General features: G+C 49.7%; 10 non-coding genes across 10 annotated transcripts; all 10 read right to left on the bottom strand.

Moving 5' to 3' along the window:
* Positions 1–223: 223 nt before the first annotated feature.
* On the bottom strand, positions 224–296 carry TRNAV-CAC (transfer RNA valine (anticodon CAC)). The gene has a single exon. It is a non-coding gene; the product is annotated as a tRNA-Val (tRNA).
* A 420-nt stretch (positions 297–716) lies between these two features.
* On the bottom strand, positions 717–788 carry TRNAP-UGG (transfer RNA proline (anticodon UGG)). The gene has a single exon. It is a non-coding gene; the product is annotated as a tRNA-Pro (tRNA).
* A 5,723-nt stretch (positions 789–6,511) lies between these two features.
* Positions 6,512–6,584, bottom strand: TRNAV-CAC (transfer RNA valine (anticodon CAC)). The gene has a single exon. It is a non-coding gene; the product is annotated as a tRNA-Val (tRNA).
* A 420-nt stretch (positions 6,585–7,004) lies between these two features.
* TRNAP-UGG (transfer RNA proline (anticodon UGG)) lies at positions 7,005–7,076 on the bottom strand. The gene has a single exon. It is a non-coding gene; the product is annotated as a tRNA-Pro (tRNA).
* A 1,806-nt stretch (positions 7,077–8,882) lies between these two features.
* Positions 8,883–8,954, bottom strand: TRNAP-UGG (transfer RNA proline (anticodon UGG)). Its single transcript has one exon. It is a non-coding gene; the product is annotated as a tRNA-Pro (tRNA).
* A 1,319-nt stretch (positions 8,955–10,273) lies between these two features.
* On the bottom strand, positions 10,274–10,346 carry TRNAV-CAC (transfer RNA valine (anticodon CAC)). Its single transcript has one exon. It is a non-coding gene; the product is annotated as a tRNA-Val (tRNA).
* Positions 10,347–10,766: 420 nt separating this feature from the next.
* On the bottom strand, positions 10,767–10,838 carry TRNAP-UGG (transfer RNA proline (anticodon UGG)). The gene has a single exon. It is a non-coding gene; the product is annotated as a tRNA-Pro (tRNA).
* A 1,808-nt stretch (positions 10,839–12,646) lies between these two features.
* On the bottom strand, positions 12,647–12,718 carry TRNAP-UGG (transfer RNA proline (anticodon UGG)). Its single transcript has one exon. It is a non-coding gene; the product is annotated as a tRNA-Pro (tRNA).
* Positions 12,719–14,037: 1,319 nt separating this feature from the next.
* Positions 14,038–14,110, bottom strand: TRNAV-CAC (transfer RNA valine (anticodon CAC)). Its single transcript has one exon. It is a non-coding gene; the product is annotated as a tRNA-Val (tRNA).
* A 420-nt stretch (positions 14,111–14,530) lies between these two features.
* On the bottom strand, positions 14,531–14,602 carry TRNAP-UGG (transfer RNA proline (anticodon UGG)). The gene has a single exon. It is a non-coding gene; the product is annotated as a tRNA-Pro (tRNA).
* Positions 14,603–14,657: the final 55 nt, after the last annotated feature.

The following is a 14,657-nucleotide window of genomic DNA, read 5'->3' as shown; positions in this document are numbered from 1 at the left end:
CCTCTCTGTGCTCTGCAACATTACATACACAAAATGCAAGCGCGTGCATTTTTTTATTGGCCCCATATACAGAATACATGTGAGGATGCTTGCCTTCCCAGTGTATTTCTCAAGCTCTTGAGAGCATATGCTATTTCCATGGGAACGCAAATAAGTTCATACTTTACATTTGTGTGTGACAAAAGGGGAAAAAAACTATTTTGTGTAAAATGCCAACAGAGAGTGTTTCTGCCCGGTCTCGAACCGGGGACCTTTCGCGTGTGAGGCGAACGTGATAACCACTACACTACAGAAACAGCTGCTTGCTCACCTTTGTAGGGACTGGGAGAACAGGTGCAAAGGGCAGTGCAAGTGGACCTGCTTAAAGACTAATCAAATGCCTTGCGCCTGAAGCTCACACAATCCAGCCTAAAACATACGTCCTATCAAGCATGCGCACATATACAAGTATGCCAGCTGAGGGCCTATGCAGCGTACAGAGGGAAGGACATATTTCCACTTTGAGATCAGACGGCCAAAACTCACAAGCAAATCAAGGAATGTTACTGAGAGCTAACAGAGAACACAAAGTGCTTGTCGCAAGGACATGGCACGCAAAGAGGTTCAGGAAGTGAATTGTTCATCGACTACTGCTTACCGAGAAAACCAGAGAGTCTGTCCAATGAAAATAACATTGAAAAAACAAAAAAAAGGAGCTCAAGTTAACCACCTTGATTGGGCTCGTCCGGGATTTGAACCCGGGACCTCTCGCACCCAAAGCGAGAATCATACCCCTAGACCAACGAGCCACGGTCCTTTGAGCATTTGACGGAATTGTCCTCAGCGTTTGCACCCCCCTTAGGATTCGAGGCCAAGAATGCCTATTCCTGAAGTTTGTTCCTGCCGCTGAAAGCCTTGTCGGTGTATGAGCCAAATGAATGCCCCAGTCGGCACGCTCTGACTGTCTTCACAGGTCTCCTCCTCATCCCGAAGGTTGGTGGCCCATTGACATCAGGGTGGAAGGTGCTTGCGATACACTGTTCCTTCCTTCCTTCCTTCCTTCCTTTATTCCTCTTGTTGTGCTCCGTTCATTCATGCATACCCAAGCCTCAAGAATGACACGGAGCCAATGCTGCAGTGAACCATCTTTATTCACTCCCTGACACCAACTGCCGTTTCCTTCCCCGGCCCCCTCCTTTTCCCTTTCTCTCCCGCTCCTTCTCTGTTGCCGCTCTTAAAGGGGTAGTGTCCCTTTATTCATGTACAACACCTCCCCCGTACTTAACATGAGAGTCCAGTTACATCTGTTCGATGAGCCTCACTGGCTTCTTTATTGTCCTAGGGGTCTCCCTGGTGATTCTCGGCTTTCGCCGGTCAATTCCACTGGGGGTTCTGTTTCTTCTTCCTCGCTGGTGTTCTCGTCGGGTGTTTCTTGTGTTTCATGTTCCTCCAGACATAACTCCCTGAGGAATGAGGAGTTGTGGGTAATGTCTCCTAGTTCTCCGGTTTCTGTGATCATGGGCCTCTTGATGGCTGTGATTGTTCGTGGCTCTGGGCTGTATCGAGTGTCCGTTTTCTTGCGTTGTGTTTGTCGCACCAGGACTGTTTGCTCGATCTCTAGTCGTTGTTCTTTCGCTCTCCTTTTTGTGTCAGCCCATTGCTTGGCCTTCCTCTTCCTCTCGGTGTCTCGTTCTCTGACGGTTAGGTCTTCTTCAGGTGTGTGGTCCTTCCATCTGGGAATGCGTGTTCTGGGTTGATCTCTCACCATGAGTTCAGCTGGTGGCCTGTCATTTGACGACAGGTGCAAGATTTTTTTAGTGACCTCATGTGCCCGGGTGTCAACTTTGTCCAGTAGGGGGTGTCTGGATGGATAGTCCGCTGGGTCTGCGTCTCCTCCTGGTTTGTGGACAATAGTATAATCGTCCTCTTGCAGTCTTATTCCCCCTCGTTCTATGCGGGGTGGCATTTTCATTTTGGTGTTCCCACAGGTTGGTGTTAGGGCTTTGTCATGTTGCTCTTGATCCCTTCCAGGTATTGAGATGTCGTTGAGAAGAAGAAGTTGGATTTCTTTTGATACCTGTTCTTGGAGGTGGAAACCCACTTTCCGTGGGTGTTGTGGAACTGGCCTGACGTTTTTGTCTATGTGTAGTTTGATGCATGGCCCTTTTAGCATCCCTACCCCTTCGAATAGTTTGGGGAAGGTGTTCTTGAGTTCTCTTTTTGCCAATGGTCTGTCTATGATTGCCCTGACGGATTCGCATGGTAGTGGTAGTCCTTCAATGACCTCTGACTGGTCATAGTGTAGGTCAATCAGGGCAAGTGCGTTAGCTGTCCTGTAACTGAGAAGGCAGCGGCCAATAGCTGGGCTTCTTATCACATGTATCGTGGCGGTTACTGTGATGCCTCTGTGTCGTAGGTCGCATTGAAATTTCCCTTTTGAGGTCATGGGTTGGGTTGCTCCCCATTGGAAGATGTGTGTCCTAGACTCTTGGATGGGGTATGTTGAGGCTATTTCACGATAGATGTCTTCATTCATGACGTTGACCGTCGCTCCTGTATCAACAATAAATCTGTTTTGGGTTCTTCCCATCTGAATTGTTACTCTGGGAGCCGCGGTGTCCTCCTCCTCCACGCTGAGAAGGCATACATACTCTCGGTCGTAGCCGTCCTGCAGGTATTGAGGCTGTTCGTTTCCACTTGGTGGATGGTGTGGTGGGGGGTAAGGGTATGGCTCCCTGTCACGTTCCCGGTTGTCTGGTGCTTCCGCTCTGCGGGTGTCTTCGCGTTCCAGTTCCCGCATGAAGTCATCCTGATAGGCATCGTATAATTCGTGGTCTTTCCTGTCTGGTTCAATCTGAAGTCCTTCCAAGGCTCTCACTGTGTTTGGGCGTTGATATGATGGCGCGAGAGGTGCGTTCCTGTCCACATGGTGATGCTGTTCTTTATGTGCGTCCATCGTGCGAGGGGTAGATCGTGGGCGTGCTGATCCTCCTTCCGGTAGTAGTTCTTTGCACATCACTTGGAAGTGGTTCTCCATTCCGCATCTCATGCATCGTTGCCCAATGGCGGGGCACGGTCCTCTGTGTGGATATTCGAATCCGCAGCGATAGCATTGGCGGTCACCCTGTGCTCGTTGTGTCGGGTACCTCTGGTTGGTCCTTGGTTGGGTGTTTGGCTGGCGGGCGTAGGGATGAATTGCGGCTATGGTTTCTCCCTTTTTGGGGTTCTCAATGGCTGCTGCTTGAATGTCCACTCTTTCGTATACCCTGGCTAGGTCTAGTACCTCTTTTAGGGATAGGGGTTTCTTGAGGAGGTGCTTCCGGAACATCGAGGATACACACCCTTCTATGATGCGTAATCTAATGGCTTCTTCGTCATTAAAGTTAGCAAAGTCACATTTTGATATTTTCCTCTGAAGACGTATTACGAACTCCCCTATTGATTCGTGAGGTAGCTGGCCACATTGGTTGAAAGTGTACCTTTCATAGTCCCGGTTCGGTGAGATGACTAGTTTTTCGTTAATGGCTTGCAGGAGTCTTGCATATGTGGTGCGGTCTTGTGGAGGGATCGTGCGTATAATATTTTTGATTTCTCTCCCTGCGACATTTGCAAATATGCTCAGTATGTTGGGAGGTTCTTGTGTGCCAATGGCGCCCACGAAGTCGTCAAATTCCTCCATCCATTCTTCCCATCTCTGCCCCTGGTCATGGTGTGGGTTTAGCGTGAACGGGGCAGGTCTCCTCATTAGGCTTGCATGAGAGGAGGGAGCTCCCGGTGGTGGTGGTGGTGCATTAGGGTCTGCCGCGTCTGCAGATGACATGGCGGTATCTTGGTGTGTAGCGTGGAGTGCTGCGTCGCGGATGCTCTGGGTGCTCTGATAGGCTTTTGCACCGTGGTTCTCTTGAACTGCTGCTGTGTATATTCGCCCACTGGGGCACGTTGTTCACCCTCTGCTGTTTGTGTGCAGAGTGGCGTTCTGGCAATGTCACCTTCGGGTTCTTGCAGAATTTTCTTTTTTTTTTTTTTGGTGTTTTTACCAATGTGTCACGTAGGTGGGAGACTCGGGGTTCCCCTTTGCAAATGTTACCTTTGGGTGTGTCTGCTGGTGTGTCACGTGGGTGGGAGACACGGGGTTTCCCCTTTCAAGTGTCACCTTCGGGTGTCTCTACAGATGTGTCACGTGGGTGGGAGACTCGGGGTTCCTTTTTGCAGGTGTCATCTTCGGGCGATTTCACTGGTTCCCTGATGTGTCACATGGGTGGGAGACTCGGGGTTCCCTTTTCGCTACCCTTTTCCGACTCCTTACTTGAGGGTGGATGCCGCGAGCCTGCGGGTCTCCTCTTCCGTGACGTGTGGGCCTCTTCTGGTCCGCGGGCTCCGCTCGTTGTTGGCGTTCGCGGTCCTCTTCTTGCCGAGGTGCGCGGGACGTCTTCTGCTGGGCGCTGCGGTCCTGGTCGGCTGGCCGCTGTCGGCGGGCTTCCGCTGCTGGGCTCTTCGCTGCTGGGCTCTGCAGTTGGGGCGCACGGGCCTCTCGATCTTCCGGTCGGCTGGGCACTTCAGTCTCGGGCGCACGGGCCCCTCGATCACCTGGTCGGCTGGGCCAGCTGCCGGTGGGCCTCCGCTGCTGGGCTCTTCGCTGCTGGGCTCTGCAGTTGGGGCGCACGGGCCTCTCGATCTTCCGGTCGGCTGGTTAGCTGGCAGTCCTCCGCTGTCGGGTTCCTCGCCACCGGGCTCTCCAGTCTTGGGCGCACGGTCCTCCCCGATCTTCTGGTCGGCTGGTCTGCTGCTGGCAGGCCACCGCTGCTGGGCTCCACTCTGCTGGGCTCTCCGGTCCTGATACGCTGTAGGGCACACGGGCCTACCTGGTCTGCTGGGCTCACGAGCCCTCCTTAACTGCTGGGCACACGGGCCCTCCCTGAACGCTGCTGGGCTCGCAGGCCCTCCTCACACTGCTGGGCTCACGGGCCCTTCAAGCTGCTGGGCACACGGGCCCTCCCTGGACGCTGCTGGGCACACGGGCCCTCCAATCACTGCTGGGCTCACGGGCCCTTCAAGCTGCTGGGCACACGGGCCCTCCACTCACTGCTGGGCTCACAGGCCCTCCTCACACTGCTGGGCTCACGGGCCCTTCAAGCTGCTGGGCACACGGGCCCTCCCCGGACGCTGCTGGGCACACGGGCCCTCCAATCACTGCTGGGCTCACGGGCCCTTCAAGCTGCTGGGCACACGGGCCCTCCACTCACTGCTGCCGGCACCCACGGGTTCGCATCGGCTTCGTCGCCAGTGTTGTGCTCCGTTCATTCATGCATACCCAAGCCTCAAGAATGACACGGAGCCAATGCTGCAGTGAACCATCTTTATTCACTCCCTGACACCAACTGCCGTTTCCTTCCCCGCCCCCCTCCTTTTCCCTTTCTCTCCCGCTCCTTCTCTGTTGCCGCTCTTAAAGGGGTAGTGTCCCTTTATTCATGTACAACACCTCTTATGCTGTTTATGTAATAAGAGGGGACGATACACAGAAGAGAGAAAGTGGCCCAACACACTAGACTAGCAGTCTTCTGATCAATCTGCAGCTGGCAAGGTGGGGGAGAGCCTTTATTTTGCACCTGCTGGGATCTGCATTGGCAGAAGCTCTGAGGGCTGGGCCTTTCCTTTTGCCTGTAAAAACAAAAAGCAGCCCTCCTCCCTCCAGCCCTGAGAGCATGGGCGTGACACTGGAAAAAGCAGCATCTCCCCTTTGGTAAAGATGACCATTGCACAGCTGCTCACTCAGAGCTCGATCGTGCTCGATCAGGCGAGATATATTTAGGTCACCAGCAAAGTCTGTTCTCTTTTCTTGCGTAGGGTGAGCATTCACAGAGCCCAGCTTCGTTGACAAGAGTGCAAAAGGTGTATACTAAAAGCTTTCTGCTTTACTTGAGCGCCATGGCCGTTATTATATTTTGGCTGCTCCAAGCAATCTCTGTCCAGCCGATGCAAATTTCCAGCTCAAATTTTCCCAGCACTCAAAAAGTCCCTCCTCCCGCCAGCTCTGCTTTCAGGAAGTTCAGCAGAAGCAGTCCAACTTCTGTTCCCACTTCAGAGGAAAAGCTTTCTCGGGCCAGAGAAAGCCAGGGAATCACTGTACCGGCAAGTGCATTTCTTACAACTGGTAATCCCTCAGAACACAGAAATGAAGAAGCTGTATATGAAAATGTATTATTTCTTTGGTACACTAACCTATGTAACTAATATGGACCATTTCAGAGGACGGAGCGGCCCCAACTGTGATCCCAGAGACCCAAATACCCAGCAGTAGGGAAAATAAATCCTCTCTGTGCTCTGCAACATTACATACACAAAATGCAAGCGCGTGCATTTTTTTATTGGCCCCATATACAGAATACATGTGAGGATGCTTGCCTTCCCAGTGTATTTCTCAAGCTCTTGAGAGCATATGCTATTTCCATGGGAACGCAAATAAGTTCATACTTTACATTTGTGTGTGACAAAAGGGGAAAAAAACTATTTTGTGTAAAATGCCAGTAGAGAGTGTTTCTGCCCGATCTCGAACCGGGGACCTTTCGCGTGTGAGGCGAACGTGATAACCACTACACTACAGAAACAGCTGCTTGCTCACCTTTGTAGGGACTGGGAGAACAGGTGCAAAGGGCAGTGCAAGTGGACCTGCTTAAAGACTAATCAAATGCCTTGCGCCTGAAGCTCACACAATCCAGCGTAAAACATACGTCCTATCAAGCATGCGCACATATACAAGTATGCCAGCTGAGGGCCTATGCAGCGTACAGAGGGAAGGACATATTTCCACTTTGAGATCGGACGGCCAAAACTCACAAGCAAATCAAGGAATGTTACTGAGAGCTAACAGAGAACACAAAGTGCTTGTCGCAAGGACATGGCACGCAAAGAGGTTCAGGAAGTGAATTGTTCATCGACTACTGCTTACCGAGAAAACCAGAGAGTCTGTCCAATGAAAATAACATTGAAAAAACAAAAAAAAGGAGCTCAAGTTAACCACCTTGATTGGGCTCATCCGGGATTTGAACCCGGGACCTCTCGCACCCAAAGCGAGAATCATACCCCTAGACCAACGAGCCACGGTCCTTTGAGCATTTGACGGAATTGTCCTCAGCGTTTGCACCCCCCTTAGGATTCGAGGCCAAGAATGCCTATTCCTGAAGTTTGTTCCTGCCGCTGAAAGCCTTGTCGGTGTATGAGCCAAATGAATGCCCCAGTCGGCACGCTCTGACTGTCTTCACAGGTCTCCTCCTCATCCCGAAGGTTGGTGGCCCATTGACATCAGGGTGGAAGGTGCTTGCGATACACTGTTCCTTCCTTCCTTCCTTCCTTCCTTTATTCCTCTTATGCTGTTTATGTAATAAGAGGGGACGATACACAGAAGAGAGAAAGTGGCCCAACACACTAGACTGGCAGTCTTCTGATCAATCTGCAGCTGGCAAGGTGGGGGAGAGCCTTTATTTTGCACCTGCTGGGATCTGCATTGGCAGAAGCTCTGAGGGCTGGGCCTTTCCTTTTGCCTGTAAAAACAAAAAGCAGCCCTCCTCCCTCCAGCCCTGAGAGCATGGGCATGACACTGGAAAAAGCAGCATCTCCCCTTTGGTAAAGATGACCATTGCACAGCTGCTCACTCAGAGCTCGATCGTGCTCGATCAGGCGAGATATATTTAGGTCACCAGCAAAGTCTGTTCTCTTTTCTTGCGTAGGGTGAGCATTCACAGAGCCCAGCTTCGTTGACAAGAGTGCAAAAGGTGTATACTAAAAGCTTTCTGCTTTACTTGAGCGCCATGGCCGTTATTATATTTTGGCTGCTCCAAGCAATCTCTGTCCAGCCGATGCAAATTTCCAGCTCAAATTTTCCCAGCACTCAAAAAGTCCCTCCTCCCGCCAGCTCTGCTTTCAGGAAGTTCAGCAGAAGCAGTCCAACTTCTGTTCCCACTTCAGAGGAAAAGCTTTCTCGGGCCAGAGAAAGCCAGGGAATCACTGTACCGGCAAGTGCATTTCTTACAACTGGTAATCCCTCAGAACACAGAAATGAAGAAGCTGTATATGAAAATGTATTATTTCTTTGGTACACTAACCTATGTAACTAATATGGACCATTTCAGAGGACGGAGCGGACCCAACTGTGATCCCAGAGACCCAAATACCCAGCAGTAGGGAAAATAAATCCTCTCTGTGCTCTGCAACATTACATACACAAAATGCAAGCGCGTGCATTTTTTTATTGGCCCCATATACAGAATACATGTGAGGATGCTTGCCTTCCCAGTGTATTTCTCAAGCTCTTGAGAGCATATGCTATTTCCATGGGAACGCAAATAAGTTCATACTTTACATTTGTGTGTGACAAAAGGGGAAAAAAACTATTTTGTGTAAAATGCCAGCAGAGAGTGTTTCTGCCCGGTCTCGAACCGGGGACCTTTCGCGTGTGAGGCGAACGATAACCACTACACTACAGAAACAGCTGCTTGCTCACCTTTGTAGGGACTGGGAGAACAGGTGCAAAGGGCAGTGCAAGTGGACCTGCTTAAAGACTAATCAAATGCCTTGCGCCTGAAGCTCACACAATCCAGCCTAAAACATACGTCCTATCAAGCATGCGCACATATACAAGTATGCCAGCTGAGGGCCTATGCAGCGTACAGAGGGAAGGACATATTTCCACTTTGAGATCGGACGGCCAAAACTCACAAGCAAATCAAGGAATGTTACTGAGAGCTAACAGAGAACACAAAGTGCTTGTCGCAAGGACATGGCACGCAAAGAGGTTCAGGAAGTGAATTGTTCATCGACTACTGCTTACCGAGAAAACCAGAGAGTCTGTCCAATGAAAATAACATTGAAAAAACAAAAAAAAGGAGCTCAAGTTAACCACCTTGATTGGGCTCGTCCGGGATTTGAACCCGGGACCTCTCGCACCCAAAGCGAGAATCATACCCCTAGACCAACGAGCCACGGTCCTTTGCGCATTTGACGGAATTGTCCTCAGCGTTTGCACCCCCCTTAGGATTCGAGGCCAAGAATGCCTATTCCTGAAGTTTGTTCCTGCCGCTGAAAGCCTTGTCGGTGTATGAGCCAAATGAATGCCCCAGTCGGCACGCTCTGACTGTCTTCACAGGTCTCCTCCTCATCCCGAAGGTTGGTGGCCCATTGACATCAGGGTGGAAGGTGCTTGCGATACACTGTTCCTTCCTTCCTTCCTTCCTTCCTTCCTTTATTCCTCTTATGCTGTTTATGTAATAAGAGGGGACGATACACAGAAGAGAGAAAGTGGCCCAACACACTAGACTAGCAGTCTTCTGATCAATCTGCAGCTGGCAAGGTGGGGGAGAGCCTTTATTTTGCACCTGCTGGGATCTGCATTGGCAGAAGCTCTGAGGGCTGGGCCTTTCCTTTTGCCTGTAAAAACAAAAAGCAGCCCTCCTCCCTCCAGCCCTGAGAGCATGGGCGTGACACTGGAAAAAGCAGCATCTCCCCTTTGGTAAAGATGACCATTGCACAGCTGCTCACTCAGAGCTCGATCGTGCTCGATCAGGCGAGATATATTTAGGTCACCAGCAAAGTCTGTTCTCTTTTCTTGCGTAGGGTGAGCATTCACAGAGCCCAGCTTCGTTGACAAGAGTGCAAAAGGTGTATACTAAAAGCTTTCTGCTTTACTTGAGCGCCATGGCCGTTATTATATTTTGGCTGCTCCAAGCAATCTCTGTCCAGCCGATGCAAATTTCCAGCTCAAATTTTCCCAGCACTCAAAAAGTCCCTCCTCCCGCCAGCTCTGCTTTCAGGAAGTTCAGCAGAAGCAGTCCAACTTCTGTTCCCACTTCAGAGGAAAAGCTTTCTCGGGCCAGAGAAAGCCAGGGAATCACTGTACCGGCAAGTGCATTTCTTACAACTGGTAATCCCTCAGAACACAGAAATGAAGAAGCTGTATATGAAAATGTATTATTTCTTTGGTACACTAACCTATGTAACTAATATGGACCATTTCAGAGGACGGAGCGGACCCAACTGTGATCCCAGAGACCCAAATACCCAGCAGTAGGGAAAATAAATCCTCTCTGTGCTCTGCAACATTACATACACAAAATGCAAGCGCGTGCATTTTTTTATTGGCCCCATATACAGAATACATGTGAGGATGCTTGCCTTCCCAGTGTATTTCTCAAGCTCTTGAGAGCATATGCTATTTCCATGGGAACGCAAATAAGTTCATACTTTACATTTGTGTGTGACAAAAGGGGAAAAAAACTATTTTGTGTAAAATGCCAGCAGAGAGTGTTTCTGCCCGGTCTCGAACCGGGGACCTTTCGCGTGTGAGGCGAACGTGATAACCACTACACTACAGAAACAGCTGCTTGCTCACCTTTGTAGGGACTGGGAGAACAGGTGCAAAGGGCAGTGCAAGTGGACCTGCTTAAAGACTAATCAAATGCCTTGCGCCTGAAGCTCACACAATCCAGCCTAAAACATACGTCCTATCAAGCATGCGCACATATACAAGTATGCCAGCTGAGGGCCTATGCAGCGTACAGAGGGAAGGACATATTTCCACTTTGAGATCGGACGGCCAAAACTCACAAGCAAATCAAGGAATGTTACTGAGAGCTAACAGAGAACACAAAGTGCTTGTCGCAAGGACATGGCACGCAAAGAGGTTCAGGAAGTGAATTGTTCATCGACTACTGCTTACCGAGAAAACCAGAGAGTCTGTCCAATGAAAATAACATTGAAAAAACAAAAAAAAGGAGCTCAAGTTAACCACCTTGATTGGGCTCGTCCGGGATTTGAACCCGGGACCTCTCGCACCCAAAGCGAGAATCATACCCCTAGACCAACGAGCCACGGTCCTTTGAGCATTTGACGGAATTGTCCTCAGCGTTTGCACCCCCCTTAGGATTCGAGGCCAAGAATGCCTATTCCTGAAGTTTGTTCCTGCCGCTGAAAGCCTTGTCGGTGTATGAGCCAAATGAATGCCCCAGTCGGCACGCTCTGACTGTCTTCACAGGTCTCCTCCTCATCCCGAAGGTTGGTGGCCCATTGACATCAGGGTGGAAGGTGCTTGCGATACACTGTTCCTTCCTTCCTTCCTTCCTTCCTTTATTCCTCTTATGCTGTTTATGTAATAAGAGGGGACGATACACAGAAGAGAGAAAGTGGCCCAACACACTAGACTAGCAGTCTTCTGATCAATCTGCAGCTGGCAAGGTGGGGGAGAGCCTTTATTTTGCACCTGCTGGGATCTGCATTGGCAGAAGCTCTGAGGGCTGGGCCTTTCCTTTTGCCTGTAAAAACAAAAAGCAGCCCTCCTCCCTCCAGCCCTGAGAGCATGGGCATGACACTGGAAAAAGCAGCATCTCCCCTTTGGTAAAGATGACCATTGCACAGCTGCTCACTCAGAGCTCGATCGTGCTCGATCAGGCGAGATATATTTAGGTCACCAGCAAAGTCTGTTCTCTTTTCTTGCGTAGGGTGAGCATTCACAGAGCCCAGCTTCGTTGACAAGAGTGCAAAAGGTGTATACTAAAAGCTTTCTGCTTTACTTGAGCGCCATGGCCGTTATTATATTTTGGCTGCTCCAAGCAATCTCTGTCCAGCCGATGCAAATTTCCAGCTCAAATTTTCCCAGCACTCAAAAAGTCCCTCCTCCCGCCAGCTCTGCTTTCAGGAAGTTCAGCAGAAGCAGTCCAACTTCTGTTCCCACTTCAGAGGAAAAGCTTTCTCGGGCCAGAGAAAGCCAGGGAATCACTGTACCGGCAAGTGCATTTCTTACAACTGGTAATCCCTCAGAACACAGAAATGAAGAAGCTGTATATGAAAATGTATTATTTCTTTGGTACACTAACCTATGTAACTAATATGGACCATTTCAGAGGACGGAGCGGACCCAACTGTGATCCCAGAGACCCAAATACCCAGCAGTAGGGAAAATAAATCCTCTCTGTGCTCTGCAACATTACATACACAAAATGCAAGCGCGTGCATTTTTTTATTGGCCCCATATACAGAATACATGTGAGGATGCTTGCCTTCCCAGTGTATTTCTCAAGCTCTTGAGAGCATATGCTATTTCCATGGGAACGCAAATAAGTTCATACCTTACATTTGTGTGTGACAAAAGGGGAAAAAAACTATTTTGTGCAAAATGCCAGCAGAGAGTGTTTCTGCCCGGTCTCGGACCGGGGACCTTTCGCGTGTGAGGCAAACGTGATAACCACTACACTACAGAAACAGCTGCTTGCTCACCTTTGTAGGGACTGGGAGAACAGGTGCAAAGGGCAGTGCAAGTGGACCTGCTTAAAGACTAATCAAATGCCTTGCGCCTGAAGCTCACACAATCCAGCGTAAAACATACGTCCTATCAAGCATGCGCACATATACAAGTATGCCAGCTGAGGGCCTATGCAGCGTACAGAGGGAAGGACATATTTCCACTTTGAGATCGGACGGCCAAAACTCACAAGCAAATCAAGGAATGTTACTGAGAGCTAACAGAGAACACAAAGTGCTTGTCGCAAGGACATGGCACGCAAAGAGGTTCAGGAAGTGAATTGTTCATCGACTACTGCTTACCGAGAAAACCAGAGAGTCTGTCCAATGAAAATAACATTGAAAAAACAAAAAAAAGGAGCTCAAGTTAACCACCTTGATTGGGCTCGTCCGGGATTTGAACCCGGGTCCTCTCGCACCCAAAGCGAGAATCATACCCCTAGACCAACGAGCCACGGACCTTTGCGCATTTGACGGAATTGTCCTCAGCGTTTGCACCCCCCTTAGGATTCGAGGCCAAGAATGCCTATTCCTGAAGTTTGTTCCTGCCGCTGAAAGCCTTGTCGGTGTATGAGCCAAATGAATGCCCCAGTCGGCACGCTCTGACTGTCTTCACAGGTCTCCTCCTCATCCCGAAGGTTGGTGGCCCATTGACATCAGGGTGGAAGGTGCTTGCGATACACTGTTCCTTCCTTCCTTCCTTCCTTCCTTCCTTTATTCCTCTTATGCTGTTTATGTAATAAGAGGGGACGATACACAGAAGAGAGAAAGTGGCCCAACACACTAGACTAGCAGTCTTCTGATCAATCTGCAGCTGGCAAGGTGGGGGAGAGCCTTTATTTTGCACCTGCTGGGATCTGCATTGGCAGAAGCTCTGAGGGCTGGGCCTTTCCTTTTGCCTGTAAAAACAAAAAGCAGCCCTCCTCCCTCCAGCCCTGAGAGCATGGGCGTGACACTGGAAAAAGCAGCATCTCCCCTTTGGTAAAGATGACCATTGCACAGCTGCTCACTCAGAGCTCGATCGTGCTCGATCAGGCGAGATATATTTAGGTCACCAGCAAAGTCTGTTCTCTTTTCTTGCGTAGGGTGAGCATTCACAGAGCCCAGCTTCGTTGACAAGAGTGCAAAAGGTGTATACTAAAAGCTTTCTGCTTTACTTGAGCGCCATGGCCGTTATTATATTTTGGCTGCTCCAAGCAATCTCTGTCCAGCCGATGCAAATTTCCAGCTCAAATTTTCCCAGCACTCAAAAAGTCCCTCCTCCCGCCAGCTCTGCTTTCAGGAAGTTCAGCAGAAGCAGTCCAACTTCTGTTCCCACTTCAGAGGAAAAGCTTTCTCGGGCCAGAGAAAGCCAGGGAATCACTGTACCGGCAAGTGCATTTCTTACAACTGGTAATCCCTCAGAACACAGAAATGAAGAAGCTGTATATGAAAATGTATTATTTCTTTGGTACACTAACCTATGTAACTAATATGGACCATTTCAGAGGACGGAGCGGACCCAACTGTGATCCCAGAGACCCAAATACCCAGCAGTAGGGAAAATAAATCCTCTCTGTGCTCTGCAACATTACATACACAAAATGCAAGCGCGTGCATTTTTTTATTGGCCCCATATACAGAATACATGTGAGGATGCTTGCCTTCCCAGTGTATTTCTCAAGCTCTTGAGAGCATATGCTATTTCCATGGGAACGCAAATAAGTTCATACTTTACATTTGTGTGTGACAAAAGGGGAAAAAAACTATTTTGTGTAAAATGCCAGCAGAGAGTGTTTCTGCCCGGTCTCGAACCGGGGACCTTTCGCGTGTGAGGCGAACGTGATAACCACTACACTACAGAAACAGCTGCTTGCTCACCTTTGTAGGGACTGGGAGAACAGGTGCAAAGGGCAGTGCAAGTGGACCTGCTTAAAGACTAATCAAATGCCTTGCGCCTGAAGCTCACACAATCCAGCCTAAAACATACGTCCTATCAAGCATGCGCACATATACAAGTATGCCAGCTGAGGGCCTATGCAGCGTACAGAGGGAAGGACATATTTCCACTTTGAGATCGGACGGCCAAAACTCACAAGCAAATCAAGGAATGTTACTGAGAGCTAACAGAGAACACAAAGTGCTTGTCGCAAGGACATGGCACGCAAAGAGGTTCAGGAAGTGAATTGTTCATCGACTACTGCTTACCGAGAAAACCAGAGAGTCTGTCCAATGAAAATAACATTGAAAAAACAAAAAAAAGGAGCTCAAGTTAACCACCTTGATTGGGCTCGTCCGGGATTTGAACCCGGGACCTCTCGCACCCAAAGCGAGAATCATACCCCTAGACCAACGAGCCACGGTCCTTTGAGCATTTGACGGAATTGTCCTCAGCGTTTGCACCCCCCTTAGGA

Source organism: Ambystoma mexicanum, chromosome 2q (assembly GCF_040938575.1).
Source record: "Ambystoma mexicanum isolate Mex_15411 chromosome 2q, UKY_AmexF1_1, whole genome shotgun sequence".
Classification (NCBI taxonomy): Eukaryota; Metazoa; Chordata; class Amphibia; order Caudata; family Ambystomatidae; genus Ambystoma; species Ambystoma mexicanum.
The sequence above is the reverse complement of the archived record's forward strand: the minus strand, read 5'-3'. Positions and strand labels throughout refer to the sequence as shown.